This window comes from Typopeltis vanoorti, chromosome 13, assembly GCF_054136105.1.
Source record: "Typopeltis vanoorti isolate ZY-2024b chromosome 13, IOZ_Tvanoo_1.0, whole genome shotgun sequence".
NCBI classification, from domain to species: domain Eukaryota; kingdom Metazoa; phylum Arthropoda; class Arachnida; order Uropygi; family Thelyphonidae; genus Typopeltis; species Typopeltis vanoorti.
This window is the reverse complement of record NC_143561.1, coordinates 68,188,008-68,202,998: the sequence shown is the minus strand read 5'-3', so window position 1 is coordinate 68,202,998 and position 14,991 is coordinate 68,188,008. Positions and strand designations below refer to the sequence as shown.

Here is a 14,991-nt window from a genome sequence, read left to right as displayed (position 1 = left end):
GTCAGCCCTATGCCCCGGTGTATCCTATGTCTGTAGCGTTGAGTTCAAGGCCAGTTTGCCTGCTTTGCGGGACGAAAAAACCCAGGATAAACTGGAGGAAAACCCTACTGTCCACTCCCAAGACCGGCTAACTTGGCTATGGCTGAGGAATATCCTTCAGCTCCTCACATCACCGACGGGAATCGAACCTAGGGCACTCCTTCCCCAGGCATATGGTTGCGAAGTGCACAGCCACTCCTTTTCAATTTAATAATTTCAAATAACTCAGATTCTTTCATATCACCAGCTTTCTTTATCGGTTTTGCTTTGATACCATCTTGATCTGATGCTTTTCCATTTATTTGGAGGTGCACTTTCAAGCTATTTTTTTTTAAAGAAAATCATATCCTTCATCTGAAAAAAGTAAAATAGGAAATCGGAAATAATTTTAAAAGAGACCCTCACCAATGCGATACCTAGAGAAAACTTTCCCTATTACATCCTTTTTTTTTATTTGTGTCACTGATATCAATGAAATACAAAACTTTTCTACTTTTCATCATATACGTCAATGATCTCCTCCATCTTTCCAGGAACTAGAAATTTTATCAATGCTAATGACCTTCCCATAGCTACTCAATCAAAAAATTTCAAGACCATTCAAACTACTCTATCACTTGCCTTAAATAGTTTAACCAAATATTACAGCAGCAATCAATTAAAACCAAACTCATTGAAAACCCAGACTGGCCTTTTCCACCTTAACAATAAGGAAGCCAACAGGAAGAGTTCTTGGGAAGGCTCTAATATGGAACATTCCTGGAACCCAATCTACCTCGGTGTGACTCTTGATCGCACTCTTTCATATAAAACACACATATTTAGCAGAAGAATAGTAAAGCAAGAAGGGTCTGGACCGTATGGTCCAGATCCTTCCATGCTGAAAACCTTGACCTAGCACTGAATGAAAGCTGCCGCTAAATTACAGGATGCCTGTAACCAACACCACTAAGAGACCTGTATACTTTGGCTGGTATTGCACTCCCTTCAATTCGAAGATCTACATTTTCAGCTGACGAAAGAAGCAGACAAATGAATGATGAGCGCCGCCCACTGTTTGGCAAGACCACAGTGCCCAAAATCTAAGATCCTAACATAGCTTCCTAGCAACTGTTGAACCACTTAAAAACCTTCCAGAGAGAAAACTTCAACAATGACTTGCACTATACCCTGAGAATAACACTGGTATTCCAACAGCTGAACATCTTCCTCCTAGTGCTCACTTGGACTGGAATACTTGGAAAAGCTTCAACAGACTTCGAACGACAGGACGCTGCAAACAAAACCTCATCAAATGGGGATACCTTACTGGACCAGATAATTGTAGTGTAGGACACTCCAGTCCATGGAATACATTCTTTCTTGTCCCCTTCTTCAATCACAGAAAGAGAAATTGATTGCACAAGATATTCAGGAACATCTGACCATATTTACTGTATATAACTTATGAATAATTTCTTTTTTCTTCATATATTATTTATTATTCCCTGTATAATTCACCTACCAAATTTAAGCTGTCCTCATTTGTAATGTATCCTAATTTGTTGTAAATAATGTTGTACCACTTGTGTTTAGATACGAAATAAATAAATACAAAACTTGGATAAGACAAAAAAAGTACGACAGAGAATTTAAATGTTTTTCAAAGAAGAATAATATTATTGGTTTAAGATATTACGAAGAGGGAAAGAGCTCTCAATAGCTGTCTCAAGTAATTAATTATAGTAGAACGGACACTTTATGCTGCTCAAAGGTTAAAATGTCCAGATTTTTGCACGTGATGATTTACCATTTTATCATTCTTAAAACAAATAAGTAGAAGAGAGGTAGCCAGCCAGAGAGCACTCATTCTAAATGCGAATAATTTTTATGATGTGAATAGAAGTGCATTCTTTTCCAGTATGTTATAATTTTACCCTCGAATGGTTATGAAATATTAGTATATTAGTACCCTAGATGGGTCAAATATTATATGAATTGGGGAAGCCTGCTCAATATCGATACATGGTCTTCTCTGTCTTGTGTGCCACAAACCTCCGAGGAACCCGATAGTATTCTGGTTATGATTTTCAAGGTGCAGCGCAGTTACCTAGTTACTTAAAGAACCAGAAACATTCATTCCTGGTAGTTACAGTCTCATACATAGAAAACTCTCCATTCGGTCATTCCGGACAGTGGCGTTCTTGTGAAGTTTTTCGCTTGCTAGCAGTAAACACAGGGCGAGCAACTTTATGGTGTAGTCAGGCATCAAAAACTACGACTAACAAAATCATTAAAATAATGCAATGCCTAGTTTTTTGTTTTAATTTATATGTTTTCGCAATTTCATAAAATGTGTAACCGAGAAGGAATGCCCACATGTCAAGTTTCTGGAGCTTCAAAAGAACTTTGATATCTGACCTTGTTTAATGTTTTATACTGTAGATGCGTGAAAATGGGGGTCAAGCTTGAGCTATTTCGGCGGGTTAACTTCAGTGTGTGGTTATTATTTTTTTTTTCTTTTGAAAAAGCGAAAACAGTGTTGAGGTGTGAAGCAATTTCTATAAATATGCATCTTCTTCTTCTGCTGTTTTTATTATTTTTTTAATTTGTGACTTCAACCGCTGATGACTCACATCACCGCTGAATTAAATTTCGTTGTTTGAAGTAAAAAATAGCGCTTAACTAAACGTCTCTTCCTTTCCAAATTAGCAATAGACGTTTGATGGAGACTTCTTGTGAAAAAGTATGGATTTGTTTATACCTTTCTTATCTTTTTTAGTTAAGGTTTAGTTATCAGTAATACTAATACATTGATATTTTCTAAAAATTGGAACAGCAGAGCGTATGTCATTGATTGCTACATAGAGGTCAGTGAGGTTGTCCAGTAAGCGTGCGTTGGGTTACGACCCGATGACGTTGCTTCTCGTACCGGGTTGTCAAAATCGTGTGTAGGTGTAATTGTAAATAACGTGGCGGAGGTTTAATGTTTAAGCTAGATGTTCGTCATTTCTAAAAGAATATTATTTATTTTATTTATTTATTTTTTGAGATGTTGAATCTTTTCGATGAAGGAGGTAACTTTAAATAGTACTCTTCGTTGTTTCCGTTTAATAGTTGTTTCAAAATGATATATGTTCAGTATTAAATTTCGTAAAGTTTACTCTTAAGCAGTTTGGTAATCGAAACTGAAAAACAGGTGGAAAAATCAGGTAACTACCAGCGTTTATTGATATTTATTTTTTACCACGTGTTTATTAACACAGCTCATTTCAAGAATTATAAAATTGACACGCCTCAGTTAACTTTCTTCCCTTTTATTAGTTAACCCGGTATTAATGCCGGAATGGGTTACTCAAGTTATTGGTTCATCGATTGTAAGAAATGTAAAAAACGCAAAAGATCTTAATCTGTTGCAGATCCAGAGGAGGATGCAGTTGCTCCTCTCCTCAAAAATTACAGAATTGCAGTGAAATAATAAGATACCTCACTATATGATTTTTTTTAAAAAAATATTATACAATTTAAAATTTTCAAATAAATGTGATAAATGAAAAATTGCTGTTAAAAAGCAATTTTTAACAGCATTTTTTTTTATTCAAATCTTGATCCATTGCCATTGTTAATGCTATTTACTAGTGGTGTTACTCATTTTACACATCAAAGCTAATCACAAAATACATTTTTTAAAAATTTATTTTAATAAAATATAGATAGAGAAAAGTTTGAAAATGTGATAATACTGCATTTCAGAGTAAAAAAAAAAAAAAATGTTTTTTACTCTGAGTCTCAGTGACTTGGGTAGTAACATTTTAAGGGATGTATATTTAATATGCAAAGACCAAAATTTTCCTGGAAAACAGGAAAACCAGCCAGAAATACAGTTTATAGACATGATACACTGGCCTCATAGCCTGAGTTGCATCAGCCATAATTCCACACACACATACAAAGATAGAGAGAGGTCAGCCCAAGAATACATTCACTAACAACATGATACACTTTATGGTCTTAGCTGCTTTGCTATAATCCTAATCAGTCATAAAATCAATTCAGTATTTTTTGACTTATATATATATTTATCCGTTCATATTCTTTATTTTTATATTTAGTGAAAAAAAAAAAAAAAAATCCACAACATTGAAAAAACATTGTTTACTGACTGATACAATTCTCCAGTCTTCAGATGTGCTGATTTAGGGGTACTATGATTAAATGAATAGATTTTTAGTGATTTGTTCTAAGCCAGATCACCAAAGTCAGATAAGTAAGGTTGTTTGGATAATTGAGTTTTTACTTGTATTTTATTTCACATTGTTTTGTACAGAATTTATAGATAAATATAAAACACTTAAAAAACTAAAGCAGTTTATATTATTTAGTAATCAGTTGTGCAGTACTTGTCTCAAGCTTCACTCTACATTACTTCAAAAACACCTGAATGTTATAGATTCTGATGGTTTGAATTGTTTACTACTGGCTCAACAAATTGTTTTTCATCCTTATTAAGTTCCTACATTTTTTATTTTAGAAGAAACATGCTCTTGTGTTATAGCATTCATTGGAAAATTATGTTGACGTATTGTCATTTGTCAAATAATCAACAAATCACCAAAGGCATTGCTTTAACAATCTTGCATTTGATGATAGTAATGAATGTGTAGAGTATGGAACATGATTCATACAGGTGAATTTTTTTTTTCTTGAACTTTGTAAAGTCATTTGATAGATTGCTGCATGATGATAAGTAGTGTATAAGCTGGAGAAGATGGAGATAGATCATAGCTTGTTCATATGAATAGGAAATTGACTTGCTGAATGATACCAGCAAATTGTGTATCATTCCAGATAAAAGGTAACTTGGTGTATTGCAGGATTTTTTTTCCCCTTGGATCCCTATTGTTGATTTATTTGTTGATGTCATGTGGATTTTCAGGAGATAATCAGTCGTTTGCCGATGAAAAGCCAACTTAAAAAGTAGCTGATGTTGATTTCCTTCACAAAGAATTAAGTAGACAATGTTGGGAAAGAGTGAAAAAAATTATTTTGTGACACCAAATTGCACCCCTTAGAACACACTCACACTGCCTGAATCAAGCACACTGCTTGTCCTAGCCATGCTATGCTGCTGAAAGATGTATGCTATATAGGTGGTATCCATGTTTCAAGAGGTGAAAAAGATTTGAGATTGGGAGGTGATGATAGTTAACAGTGGCCTGAAGCTCAAAGGGTATGTTGCAAAAGCTACACAGCACATTGTTACAATGATAAAAGTGTACACGAACAAGTAGGAGTGAGGCACGATCTTTTGTGTTTTAGTTTCCTCTCCACAGGTAACTGGATGGGTTCAGAGATGATAGCTAAAACAGTATCAGGCCTCTGCAACAGTGGATATGTGGAAAAGAGGTGATATGTTTAAGTTTGCAAGAAGTTTTTATCGGATTAATATAGAAATGATTATACATAAAGTGGAAGGTGAGAACAAGAGCCCCATCCTTCGAAGTTATGTGAAAGTGTGGTGAAGGTGGGAAGCTGAGGAGCAGATTTTTTTTTTTCTTCTTTTTTTTTTATGGAGAGTGGTGGATGAGCAAAATATATTACTGGAATATTTTGTGAATATTAGGAGAGTTAATGATTAATGACTTAAGTATTGACATAAATGTTTTTATTTCTTGTGTTATTTAATGTTTAATTATTATTGACATGAAAAGATGTTGAATCTTTGAAAATCTTAGGTTGGAATTTTGAAAAATAGTTTCTCTTAAAAATAGGAGTATAATGAAGAATAAGAGGCAATTAATTGAGTTGAATTTTTGTATATGTAAACATGTCACAAATATTGCTCTTTAGCATCCAAGAAATTAAGTTTTTCTCTCAAGAAATGCTTGATGTTAGATGAGACTTCTCTTCTTATTCCAAATATCATATTTTCTAGAGAATTGAGTATTATCATAAATAAGATTAAAGTGTTTCTTTTTGCAATAAGTAAGACAAGATTAACTTTTTTTTATCTTTGAATGAACAATGATATTATCAGAATCTTACTGAATAATGTCAAGATTAGAATTTAGAACTGTAGAAGGTGATCTGAAAAATTTTTCCATTTGTGCAATGAATGTGAAATGAGAAAGAGGAGTGTAGTGTAGCATGGCATATGATCATCAGTAAATCGATATATGTTTTTGTGGTGGAGAAGGTTCCTAAGAGTGGAAAGAAGGCGAAATAATACCTCTCCACAAGTATGGGTCTAGGACAGAAGTTTCCAATTATAGACTAGTCTATATCTGAGTTGTGGTTAGATTTTTGAAAAATTGTTAGGGATAGAATACATGATTGAGTTGATGGACATAAGATTCTTTATTATGGTCAGCATGGTTTTGTGAGGGACAGGTCCTGCTTCAGCAATCTGCTTGCATTTTATGATAAGGTGACGAATGTGTTCTATAAAGGAGATTCGTATACACTGATTTTCTTGGACTTTGCAAATTCATTTGATAATTACCATATGACCAGTTAGTGTATAAGCCACAGAAGATAAGATTATATAACTAATTGGTTAGATGGATAGAAGATTGGCTTTCTGAAAGATACCAGGCAGGTTGTGTATGATGGAGCAGTGTCTCAGAACAGGAAGGTGACCAGTGGCATCCTCAGGGTTCTGTTTTTGGGCTCTTACTGTTTAACTTATTTGTTAATGATATTTCATGTGGATTAAACAGAGATCTTCAAATGTTTGCTGACGATGCAAAGTTAGGTAGAATTATCAGTTGCTGATTCTGAAATTCTATACAGGAAGATTTGAATAGACTTTTATCTTGGATAGATGAGTGGGATTTAGTTTTAATATTAATAAATGCAAAGTGTTACACTTTAGGATACAGAGATATAAGACTACATATTCTATTAGTGGAGCTGTACTTCAGGAAGTGGATGAGATTCAGAATCTTGGGGTGATGGTAGACAGGGGACTAAAGTTCCAAAGGCACATTGCAAGTATTGTAAAGAATGCAAATTGTATTGCTGCTATGATAAAAAGTACATTGACATGAAGGGATAAGAAGGTGAGGGCACCTCTATATAATGCATTGGTCTGACTACACATGGACTGTTGTGCTCAGATTTGGTTGCCTGGTTTTTATTGTGATTTAGAAACACTAGAGGATCCAAAATCAAATGACCATAGTGATATTAGGACCCTAAAGTGTTTATGAAGAGTGTTTGAGGCAATGTGGATAAGAGGAAATATGATAGAGAGACCTTCAACTTAGTTAAGGGATTGTAGATGAATACATGGAAGGAATTATAAATCATTATAACAGACGTATTGCTGGTTGAGTGGGCCTCCCACGATGACTCTATGGGGATTACTGAAAAAAAAATAATAATACATTATTGAGGGAATATGGATTACTGAGTTTGGTGCTCAGATTTGGAAGAGATATGATAAAGACCCAGGTTAAAGGATTCTACCAGATTAATACAGAAGAAATTATAAAAAGAATGGATGTTAAGATGGGAAGAACAAGAGGCCATCCCTGGAAGTTGTATAAAGATGTAGTGAAGAAGGGTGTGAGGTGTAGATATTTTTCCTGGAGAGTTGCTGATGAATGGAATGCATTGCTAGAGTGCATTATGAATGCATAGAGTGTAAATTACTTCAAAGTTCATTATGACAGACATGTTGCTGGTTGAGTGGGACTCACATGATGAGTCTATTGACTCCATGGAGGTTAAAAATAATAATAATATATAGAAATAAGAAAATAGGTGGAGGAACTGATCCTTGTGGAGTCCCAGCATTAATTTGAGGATAAAGACTCCACACACACACACACACACACACACACACACACACACACACTGTGCAACCAGAGAGAAAGCTACCAAGAAAATTGCAGAAGTCAGAAGGAAGATCATTTAATGGGAGCTTACTTAATAGTCTTTTCTGGCAAATGTAATAGATTCTAAATGTAGAAATATCAAGTACAATCATTTGCTTTTCCTCATCCTTTTCAATGAATTTTATAAGCAGTAGGTGACATAAACAAGAAGATCCTTTTTCAGTTGATGACAGAATCCATACTGGCAGTTGTTTATGCAAAGGTTTTAAGGTTAATAGTTATGTTAATGGTTTTTCTCCTGTATGTAGAAAGACTAAGTGAGAGAAATTGGGTGGTGAAGATTTCTTGCCTTTAGAAATAGGCTAAATATGGGCTAATATCCAAGCGGTAGGATAAATACCAGTGGAATATGAGAGATAGCAAGAATGAAAAAGTAATATAGAACAGATGTCAACTCTAGAACACAAAACTTCAGAACATTTGGAGAAATACCATCAGAACCAGGAAACTTTTTGGTATACACTTTGGACAAGTGTTATTTTTTTCTGGCAAAATATCAAAGGATATATTGAATATTGCAAGTTCGGAATAGTAAGGGGACTGAGATCATCAGTTAAAGTATTAGAAAAGTAAGAATTGTGTGTGTGTGTGGGGGGGGGGTTCTTTCTCTGTGGTCAATGATGAAATAGAATCCAAGCACACACAATATAATTTGCATGTGACTATTTCAAGCTGTGGTATAATTGAAAAAAGAAAGATGGAGATTCAGATGATAGTTATGTGTAATATGTTTGATTCTACTTTTTTACAGCTTTGGCACAGCTTCTTTTGCAACAAATGCATAGATTATGGACAGGGATTTAAAATGGAATGGCAAAGGTTTCCATACATTAGCAGTAGTATATCACATTGGTGGAACCATACTCCAAGAGATTGATGAGGCCAGGGATTTGGGAGTGTTGGAAAAAGTAATATAGAACAGATGTCAACTCTAGAACACAAAACTTCAGAACATTTGGAGAAATACCATCAGAACCAGGAAACTTTTTGGTATACACTTTGGACAAGTGTTATTTTTTTCTGGCAAAATATCAAAGGATATATTGAATATTGCAAGTTCGGAATAGTAAGGGGACTGAGATCATCAGTTAAAGTATTAGAAAAGTAAGAATTGTGTGTGTGTGTGTGGGGGGGGGGTTCTTTCTCTGTGGTCAATGATGAAATAGAATCCAAGCACACACAATATAATTTGCATGTGACTATTTCAAGCTGTGGTATAATTGAAAAAAGAAAGATGGAGATTCAGATGATAGTTATGTGTAATATGTTTGATTCTACTTTTTTACAGCCTTGGCACAGCTTCTTTTGCAACAAATGCATAGATTATGGACAGGGATTTAAAATGGAATGGCAAAGGTTTCCATACATTAGCAGTAGTATATCACACTGGTGGAACCATACTCCAAGAGATTGATGAGGCCAGGGATTTGGGAGTGTTGGTGGACAGAGAGTTGAAGTTTAGGGGGCACATTGCAAAAGTGGCTAAATCAGCTCATCAAGTCACTTGGTTACTGAAAAATACTTTAACAAGCAGAGACAAACAAGTTATTGTTCCTCTATATCGAGCCCTGATAAGACCCCATCTGGACTGTGCTCAGATATGGGCACCAGGGTTTCTTCTTGATGGGGAGGAGGTGGAGAGGATCCAGAGACGAGTGACCAAGATGGTGGCAAGTCTGTGGAATGAACCTTATGAGAACAGATTGAAGATTTGTGGGTTGCAAAAATTGGTTGATAGGCAGAAAAGGGGTGTATGATTGAGACGTTCAAATTACTGAAGGGTTTCTATAAGATCAATCCAGAAGATATTTTTGAGAATAGAACTGGTGGTGGGAGGACTAGGGGCCATACATGGAAGCTGGACAAGAATGTGGTTAACAAGGGTGTTAGAGCTAGGTTTTTTACTTGGAGAGTGGTAAATGAGTGGAATAAGCTGCCAGAGTCTGTTGTGGGTGCTATGACTGTGAATGAGTTCAAGGCGAGGTATGATAGATACTGTGTGAATGTTGAATAGTTCTTGACGTGATGTTGGGGCCTCCCTTGATGAGTCTGTCGACTCCTTGGAGTTGCCCAAAATAATAATAATAATACCAATGAATATTGTTATGCATTCAGTGCACACATGCCTGGATAAGAAGACCGAAAATAGTAATCAATCATGAAAACGAAGCACATAAACTTTGATGATAATCCCATTTAGTATGTTTATAATGCCACACAGCATATGAGTATATGACTGCATGAGAGTTGCTTCATGAGAGAAGAAAGCAATACAGTGGTTCTGACTTTTCCAGAGTACATACAACATTGAAAGTATATGTGAATCATTGGTATCAAGAGTAGTTATATGCAGGGCTAATATTTAGTCTTTATGCACGGATACAGCCATACTGGTTGTTAACATATTTAAATACTTTTGTACTGGTAATTAAATAGTATAATAGTAATTATAATTATAAAGTGAGGTATGAACAGCAGTTAGTTAATGAAGCCAAAAAGAATCCTAAGAAGTTCTTTCGATATGTAGCCAGCAAAAGAAAGAACTATTATGGAAGGATGACATTGATTAGAGAAAATGTTATAAAGGCAGCTGTTGCAGAACATGTGTGGTGGAGATACATAATAAGCAGTTCATAGAGATCTTTCAATCTTGTGAATGTGACTTCAGAAATTGAGAGCAGTTGATGATGGGAAGGAGAGACCGACTCTAAGTGAGCAAGAGGTGTATGGGGAGTTGAGCAAAGTAGATGTTAATAATCCAGAGTAATTTAATAATAAGGTGGGACACCTTTTGGCTACTTGTATAAGTAAATATGACCTCTCCATTGCTTCTGCCTTAGTATCACCACTTCTGAGTCTGGCTCCCACTGATGAGACCTCAATAAAGGTCGAAACCGGTCTTGGTAGTGTTCCTTCCCTTAATGCATAGTATTATACATGTCCGCAAGGAGATGTGCTTTTCATTATGGGAGATACTTAGACAAGGAGTGATGAGAGCTTGGTCCACCTTTACTACAAGTTGCCTCAGTCCTGAAGATACTTCAGGTGCAAACTTTGTTTGCTTACACTTGGATAAAGGATTAAACTAAATTTATTATAGATGTTAATAAGACTCTGGGACTTGATAATATATCACCACATATTCTGAAGGAATGTGCCAGGGAGTTGACACCTGCCTTGACATATGTTTTTAATATGAGTCTTGCACTCGGTCAAGTTCTTAAGGAGTGGAAGGAGGACAAGATTGTGCCACTTCATAAAGGAGGTGATCGAACTCGAGCATCAAACTATAGTGTGTCAGGTGTTGTGGTTAAGTTGTTGGAGAAGCTTGTGAGAACTAGGATCCAGAATTAGGTTGACAACAATGGTATTATCTTTGATGGACAGCATGGATTTGCTAAAGGGAGATTATGTTTTAGTAATCTACTTACTTATTACAATAAGATGACTGCTTCCTTGGACAGAGGAGATGGAATACACAGTAATATACTTAGATTTCACAAAGGCTTTTGATAGATTACTGCATGATAAGTTGATAGTCAAACTAGAGCAGAAGGGTGAATGATATAATCACGTAATCACAAGAAAGATATTTATTTAACCAAATATTTCGGTCTGGAAATAGCAGACCATCGTCGGTGGTATTACAAGAACAGTTTAAAAAATATACAAGCTAGAATACTAACAATAGATCGTTGAAATTAGAACATGCCGCGTGATGTTATATCACTAAGTATGAAACGAAATATTTTGAAGTAGAAACATGATTGAATTTGCTATTAAAAAAAAAAAAAAAAAAAAATTAATGAGTAATCTTGATTAGGCTTTCCCAGATTTTTGATATAGATATGCAGTCATTACGATTCAGGTTGGGATGATGGAGCAAGGCCTCCACGCTTTCCTTGAACAAATGTTCGAACCTGTAACGGGATCTATGTAAGAGGCGCGTCTTGGACCAAAGGATGCTGTGGTCAGTTTCAATCCCGTGTTGAGCCAAACCAGACTTTTCAGGTTTATTGTGAAGAATGGATGATTGATGTTCTTGGATTCTTTTTTCAAGAGAACGTCCAGTCTGTCCAAAGTAAGAGAGATCACAGTTTTTTTTTTTTTTTTTTTTTTTTTTTAATAGCAAATTCAATCATGTTTCTACTTCAAAATATTTCGTTTCATACTTAGTGATATAACATCACGCGGCATGTTCTAATTTCAACGATCTATTGTTAGTATTCTAGCTTGTATATTTTTTAAACTGTTCTTGTAATACCACCGACGATGGTCTGCTATTTCCAGACCGAAATATTTGGTTAAATAAATATCTTTCTTGTGATTACGTGATTATATCATTCAGTCTTATGTCGCAAGTATCCTTAAAACAACAAATAGAGCAGAAGGGATTGGATATTAGATTAGTGCATTGGATTGGAGACTGGCTATCTGATAGGTATCAACAAGTTGTGTATGGGGATGCAATATCCAGGAAAAGGAAAGTCACTAGTGGAGTGCCTCAGGGGTCTGTTTTAGGGCCATTACTATTTAACTTGTATATTAATGATATTGGCGAAGATTTGGATGGAGAGATTCAGTTGTTTGCAGATGACGCAAAGTTGGGACGAACCATAAAGAGTAGTGAAGATATTGTGGCCTTGCAAGAAGACTTGAATAAATTAAGTGATTGGGCAAGCAAATGGGGATGTGAGTTCAATGTTGCAAAATGTAAGGTTTTAAAATTTGGAAAACAAAGATGGGATGCAGAATTTATGCTTGGTGAGAATATATTGTTGGAAGTAGAGGAAATAAGAGATCTAGGGGTGATAGTGGATAAGGATCTAAAATTTAGGGGACACATTGCCAAAATTGTGAAGACAACACAAAGGCTTCTGGGATGCAGAGGACACTGACTTGTAGAAGTAGGGAGATTCTTGTTCCATTGTATAAGGCTTTGATTAGGCCACACATGGACTATTGTGCTCAGATTTGGTCACCTGGTTTTCAGAAGGATGAAGCGATGTTGAAAAGGGTCTAAAGACGACTGACTAAGATGGTTTCTAACCTCTGGAATGTCGAGAATGAGGAAAGATTGAGAAGATGTAATTTGCAGAATCTGGTGGACTCTGCAAATTACATCAATTAAATTGTTCTCTCCCACCCTCCCAGTTTGGTGATGCCAAACTGGGAGGGTGGGAGGGACAATAGCAAATAAAGATGACGTAGAAATATTAAAGTATAATTTAAATAGACTGACAATTTGGGCAAAATGTAAGGTTGTGCACTTTGACTGAGGATGAAGACTTTAAAGATGAGGAGTTTAAATATTCACAACTCTAACTGGCTGCCCTATTCCAAATGCACTTATTATTACATGTAGAGACACCAAGGTATTTGTTAATCACTAGAAGCCTCACAAATGTTGCAAATCTACAATTATACATATAATTTAAGGTGATGTACAAAATATTTAAGAACTGATTGTGGCAATATAAATTAATATAGAAATTAAAAAATTTTCAAATATATATATTCCCTTTTATTCTTTAAATCATATACACACACACACATACTCGGCCCTCATGCTCTCATAAATTAGATAAATTTACAAAGCAAAAGGAATATCGTTACAGTATAATTGTCACAGATTCTGCCAAAATATTGATGATATCAAGATCCTTCTACAGAAGCAGACCCATTTATTTATTTCTGCAAGAAACATATTTAAGTCCTTTGTGAGGATCCTACTGTAAATCATTTCACTATTATTTGTAAAGACGAAACTGGAAATGCCTACTTTTAAATATGCTTGAAACGAAACCTGTTATGCTAGATTTCAGAGTAAAACCTGTTATGCTAGATTTCAAACAACTGAATATTCTCCTTCAGTTCATCCCAGAATCATTAATATACAAATTAAACAGCAGCAGCAGCAGCAGCAGCATCAGTCCAAGTATAGAACCTTCTGGCACTAGTTACCTAGCTTTTCTTTGTAGTGAAATATTCCACCATATTCTACTCTCAGTCTATTAGTCAACCTTCTTATCCATATTATCATCTTCATATCTATCTCCATTTGCCTAGTTCATGTAATATTTCCATGTGGAATCCTTTTAAATTCCAATGTAGACATTTTTGTTAACTCAACTATTACTCTATGATAGAAAGCAAGTAAATCACTATGGTAAATCCTGTCCTTTGCTCCTTCCATGTGAGGACACTTGTTCATGGTGGAGAGGACCTCCCAGTGATGGTCTCTTCCCATTTCATTTTTGTCTATGCTTTTCTTCCCATGTTTTTTTGCTCTACTTGCATGAGTCTTTTTTGCTATCCTACCTTCCTGGGAATTCAACATCCTGCTGCTGCTGTGTTTGCCATGCAGTGTGATCCATGGATATTGAGCTGGGAAGGGTTCCTTTGGTAGTATTGCATTGCTTTGTCTCTTACAATCACAATCCAGACAAAGGTAAGTCCTCGTACTCTTATAAATTAGATAAATTTACAAAACAAAAGGAATATTGTTACAGTTGAATTGTCACAGATTCTGCCAAAATATTGATGATATCAAGATCCTTCTACAGAAGCAGGCCCATTTATTTATTTCTGCAAGAAACATATTTAAGTCCTTTGTGAGGATCCTACCGTAAATCATTTCACTATTATTTGTAAAGACAAAACTGGAAATGCCTACTTTTAATTATGCTTGAAACAAAACCTGTTATGCTAGATTTCAGAGTGAAACAGTATAACATCCAATTTACATAAACTTTCAGTCATTGATGCAGAAGTTATATGGGATAAAAATCTGGAAAATGATGAGTAGTTTATATTTATACAAAGGAAGTGCTGAAATCCTACTTTATTGACCTAACCTCGATCGTAATGACTGTCTCACTATTCCAAAAGTGTGGGAAATTGTTATTCTTAATTGTATTGAATAAATTTGTTATATTTATTTAATTTGTCTTATATTTTATTTTAAACGAATTTTAATTATTTTAGCCCAATGGTTTTAATCCATCGACTGTATACATAGAGGGGTTCCAATTTAACGCATGCACTCTACTGTTTCTTTACTCAGTTCTTT

General features: G+C 35.2%; 1 protein-coding gene across 1 annotated transcript in view; it reads left to right on the top strand.

Annotated features, from left to right (window-relative positions):
• The first annotated feature begins 3,007 nt into the window (after nucleotides 1–3,007).
• sgl (UDP-glucose 6-dehydrogenase sgl) overlaps nucleotides 3,008–14,991 on the top strand; it is a 156,514-nt gene continuing 144,530 nt past the window's right edge. The window contains exon 1 of the mRNA XM_090402533.1: nucleotides 3,008–3,230. The gene's annotated coding sequence lies outside the window, so the exon portion shown is untranslated. The remainder of the gene's footprint in view (nucleotides 3,231–14,991) is intronic.